The sequence below is a fragment of the Eretmochelys imbricata genome, chromosome 6 (genome assembly GCF_965152235.1).
Source record: "Eretmochelys imbricata isolate rEreImb1 chromosome 6, rEreImb1.hap1, whole genome shotgun sequence".
Taxonomy (NCBI): Eukaryota; Metazoa; Chordata; order Testudines; family Cheloniidae; genus Eretmochelys; species Eretmochelys imbricata.
In genome coordinates this window covers 41,777,143-41,782,500 of record NC_135577.1, presented here as the reverse complement: position 1 = coordinate 41,782,500, position 5,358 = coordinate 41,777,143, and positions in this window count along the sequence as shown.

Sequence of the window (5,358 nt, the reverse complement as noted above, 5' to 3'; positions counted from 1 at the left end):
AATAATAATCAAAGTTTTAAGCCTTCAGAAGTACTAGTAGATTGTAGCTCCCATTCCAGTCTAAATAGTTCTGGACTCTGACACTTTTCGTGCCTGTATTTACACATAGAACCTGTGTTATTTAAGGAAGGGAGCGGCGTGGGTCTGTGCTCTTTTTAGTGCTAGAGGTGGAGTGATAGGATTTTTTTATCAGAATCTGGATATTTTTGCGTGTACTCTTCTACACGAGGCTTGTTTAGATCCTTTTTACACTTTGGAACGCTGCATCTTCGAAGTTGCTCTATTTAAAACAAGTACGGTTTGACGTGGTCGGAGTAAGGCTATGGGTTGTTGGGTTTTTTTTTAGTGGCACTAACAACTCCCCCCCAAAAATAGCCCCCCAAAACTCCCCTTATTGTGATTAACTTCTTTTTTTGGTCTTTAGATCTTCCCCTTTTTCACTGTACTGTGACACACGCTGTCTACCTCGCCTCAGTGCTTTAAAAAGTAAGAACAGGAGGGGGTGAGAACTGTTAAACAAAGCCTACAGAATGTGAACAATGGCTTCCATTCTGCTCCTCTACCCAAACCCAGAGTGCAGAAACCCAGTCTCCTTAACCGGCAGCACAGCTTCCCAACTAAACGTACCAACAACCCTCCAACTTACAAAGAGCAGAGAAACAAGCCCTTACTCCCTTCATTAGTGCCTGTGCCTTGACCCAGCGCCTGGACAACCCCAATCGCCTTTTTCCGTGTATTTATTTAGATGGTCGTTTATTTATTGAGTTTAAACCCTTGCGGCTGAAAATGGAAAAGTAATTTCTCGTTATAAATATCTGGAGGTAATTGTGTTACTGGTGTGAGTTGTTAGGGGTTGTAAAAAGATACAACAGCTCAGTGGGGTGCTCAATTGGGGAGAGACAATTACAATAAAGAGCCTATTCAAGAGGTTTGCGGGGAAAAAAGAGGAGGTAAAATAATGAAATAGTCGCAGCCTTCATTTTCTCTCCCCTTTTTTTTAAACCTAAAAATACTCATTCTCTTTCTTTTGCGCCTATAATGAATATTAATTTTACTCTTCCTGCATATGATGGAGAATTCAAAGAGGCACGTTTCCCTATTCAGGACTAGTCATGGTATAATTTATTAAATAGCTTTTAGTCATCTTAAATCCATAAAAATAAACATCAAACAAGTACTTTCTCGCAGCGTGAAGACTTCAACTGGTAAATATTTACTGCTCTTTGGAGAACTACCTGATTAGCAACAGAGCAAGCTGCACTGTACTTCAATGGAGACGTGGCAATATCTCCTTTGGCTTAACTGAACGTGAAACCATCCCTTTAATACACTAAACACGTCTGCATATACATTCACCGAACAGAAAATCCAGTTCCTCAGACAGAATTTGCTCACATATTTAATGCACAACTCATAAGCATGGAGAATACGGGGTTAAAGAAGAAATTCAGAATGCTATTGTTATACTTCCAACCAGAGTTCTGCCTGCACGTATCCGAGAAATGATAATAGAGAATAGAGGGATTTTTTTCAAAATACATTTTATACTACAGGAACAGGGTAGTCAAGTACTTCACTAAGGAGATTGGAGGAAAGCGAGATGCGATTCTGCATTTTCCTTGGAAACTCGCTAATTACCTAAGTAACCAGCAACATTTAGCAAAACAAAAACAAGAAAAGTCAAACAGCACCCGGAAGCAGTCTGATAATAAAATCGCTTTCCCATAGCATAACTTGTTCTTGCTGGATTTTATAAGGGTGGATATGTAGATCTACAACTAGGAATTTATAAATCAGAATACAGTTAGCTTTAAAGTAATGAATTGAATTAAATTCTCCGTGTCCTAGGAATCAAACTCAGTAGGCCAGGCCTAATCTGCAAGTCCTTTTTTAATCTCAAAATCCTGATATAATCTGATTGTGTTTAGAATCCCCCCCCCCCCACTGAAAACATAATTAGCTATTAAGATGACAAAATTTTACATTCACACGTCAAAAAAGACAAAGATTAAAATGAATCAATTTGCGTTTAGACATCTGTAAAGGTCACCAGCTATAAAATGTATTGTCAAAGACCACAACTATTATTTTATGTCTATAAAGATGGATACGATGGAGGCACTTCTCTCATCCATTATATTGTGGGTTTTTTTTACCCCCCAAAAAAGCATCTGCCAGGTACATTTAATCATTCAGGAAACTTTGTTTTAAAACTTTCTAGAAATTATTAATGGTCTACGAGTCGATTTAACACGCAACTACAAAGCGCTGCAAGGTTAAATTCAAATCCAGTTTTTCCAGTTGCACTTGTGAAAGGAGAAGAATCAAGTTTATTGTTGTGCTTATTAATCAAATCTTATGCACGGCGAAGAGTTTGTAACTTTTAAAAATTACTTTACTGTTTTGGGTATCCGAGACCCTCCTGGATTACAAAGGGAAAGTAAGCGGTTCTTGCAGAATAAAGGAGATTAAATTAAAACAATTAAAAATATTTAAAAATCGTGTTCCTTAAAAAAATGATTTCCCCGGCCAGAAACGTGTTGAAAAGGAATATTGATCGCAGGTTGATGGTAAGAGAATGCTAATAGTACTCTTCTGAGAAAAGCCAAATATTAAAGAGACTCGGATCTCCGAGAGGCTATTGGCACTAGGGGCTTTTCAGACTGGACTTTACTGACTGTTTGCCTCATGTGATCTGTAAGTTGGAAAGTTCTTCTTGGTATTATGGACAAGTTCGGTGAGATCTCCCGGCTGCTTGATTGAAACTGACAATCCTTCAGCTCTACTCAGAGCTTCCCGGATACAACTACTGAGAATTGACTTGGCCTAGAATGTGACTTTTTCCCCCCACCTCTCTCGGTCTCCTTTTCTCGCTCTCTCTCCCTTTCTTTCTCCCTCTCTCTCCCCCTTCTACTCTGTTCTGGTGGTGAGTAAGCATTACAATTATAGGCGAGTGTTCCCTAAATAAGACTTTCGGCCCCCCCCCCATGACACTGGCTGTGGGAAGCACAAAGCAAAGGACACGGATCTTGGATCCGCCCGGCTACCCCCCAGAAAACAACTGGTGAGGATCGCCGAGGAGTCACTTCCCTTTCGTAATGGACATAACAACAGCAACAGAAAGGAGCATAGGGAAGGGTCTGGAGCAAGGTATATTTCGGGTGTGTGAGCGCGTGTGTACAAAGATTAGCCAGGGATCAGAGCACATTTTCCCCAGCCCTGGCTTTGGCAAGTGGGGGTGCTCTGAACGGCAACACAAGCCATTTGTGATCGCTCTGTCCAGCAAATACATTGGAGCTGCTGCTGCTGCTCATGTTGGCTTGATTTCCAAGTCAGATGCTTTAGCTTTTCCAGAGGACAGGGGCTTAAGTGAAAGCAGAAAGTTTGTGAGCTTCGGGACTGGAAAGTTCCCCGGGAAGCTCTCCCGGAATGCAAGTCGGGGATGGGAGAGAGAGAGAGCTGTCTAAATATTAAAATGAAATGAAGGGAGAAGTGGGGAGAAGAAATGAGCAGACTCACCTTTATGAGGCATCCTGTCTTGTTGTCAAAGCTCCTGTCAATAGTTTAAGAGCGCACTGATTTGAAATGATGGTGCTTTAAAAAGAGTTGCCAGTAAAATAGTTTTTCTCCACTGAAGCTGCTGGTTGTGTGATCTTGAATTCCTGGGAAGGAGACAGAGATTGACAATAAAATGGGCTGTCAGTGACTGGAGAGTGAGAGATAAAGAGTGTGTGAGTGGAGTAGAGAGAGAGAGACAGAGCACACCTATGCTGATTGGTGATGGTTCAAGTGTATTAATGTATGTGTGCCTGGTCTCTGCCTCGCCTCCACTGCTCTTCACTGGCCCATTAGCAAAGCCTGACCTCTGTCATCATCTTCCAGCAAAACACTTCCTCCCTGCGCCTTAACCAGAGCGGGAAATGAGGCTGAGCCAGGGCTCGCTTTTCAAACCCACTAATCACTCCACACATGCAAATGCTCTGCTCTCTCCCACACAAAATATTGCTTTATGCAAAGCAACGCCATTGCTCCCAGCTGCCGATTGGATGCTCAGTCACAGTGGCTGGTTCAATTGGCCCATTTGTTTGAATATGAATGCACTTGTTTTTTGCTCCTCGCATAGATTTTTCCTCTTCCCTTCTATCATCCCTGCGCTCAGAGGCGCTGGGCAGATTATTAGTGAGCAGTCACTTTATCCGCAGTGTTGTCGTTTGGACAGTGTTGATGTTGGGGAAAAAATGTTCCAAATAGCGTCTGAAAGCCATCGGAGCTGTCCGGACTTTATCTCCACTACCGCCGTGCCTTTTCCCAGCTAAAACATACACTCTACTCCCCTTCCCCCCATTCAAATTAGGGACTGCAGTAAATAAATACTCTGTCTTGGAAAAAAAAGAGCACATTGCTTTCCAATAAGACCTAGGTTTTTTGTGTTTTGGGGGGAGACTGAAGTGTGTGTGTGTGCGCGCGAGAGAGAGAGTGCGAGGGAGGGCTGAAAAAAAAAGATCAATTTGCATTTAAACAGTTAGCTCCCATCAGACAATAGAGATAAGAAAAAAATAACATTCAAATGGTAAAGACATAAATATTTGGGAGACAGGGGCTTTGTAAACTGTGAATTGCCTAGAGCTATCCAAGTTTTACAGTCTCCCCCCCCCCCCCCCACCATTTCTCTCTTTCTCCAAAAGTGATGGAGAGGGAAGGCTCTTCCCAGCCTGGAAAGTGCAGAGCAAATACACAATTTACTTTGTGTATTGAGGGCCCTTGTGAAAGGCCCTGAAGAGTCCTTTACCAAACACTCACAAACTTCCACGTGCCATTTGTTGACTAAGACCTGCTGGGTTTTTTTAAGACACCATGGGGGTATGTGTGGAAATATCCCCAATGATGTGTGTGTGTGTATGTGTGTGAGAGAGAGAGCTGCAGTGCTAGAGATGTGCATTGCACCCAGCTTTGTTCCCTTTTCCACTGAGGTGTTGGTGTTTTCTGTTTTGTTTTTGTTTTGCAAAGGCAGCGCCCCTTGAGTAGCTGCCAGAAAATCAAGGGGGAAAGTAAGTAAATGACTTTGCTGCTCTGACCACACACCACAAGTACATTTGTTGAATGCCGGACTATTAAGACACACCTCAGTAAACTCTAAAGCAACCCCTCAGCGCATGCATTTAAGGTTACACTGGGAGCACCAGTCTGAGCTCAGGGTGTCCCGATCGTTTATGGCGAGTGGTCCGAGAAGGAGGGGGGGGGGGAACAGTCATCACAAAAAAAAGGGGGGGGGAAGAGGGGGACAAGGGAAAAAAATCCAAGCTTCGATGAGGAAAAGTGGAGAGCATGGACGCGCAAAGCATAAAATGAAGTCGTAGC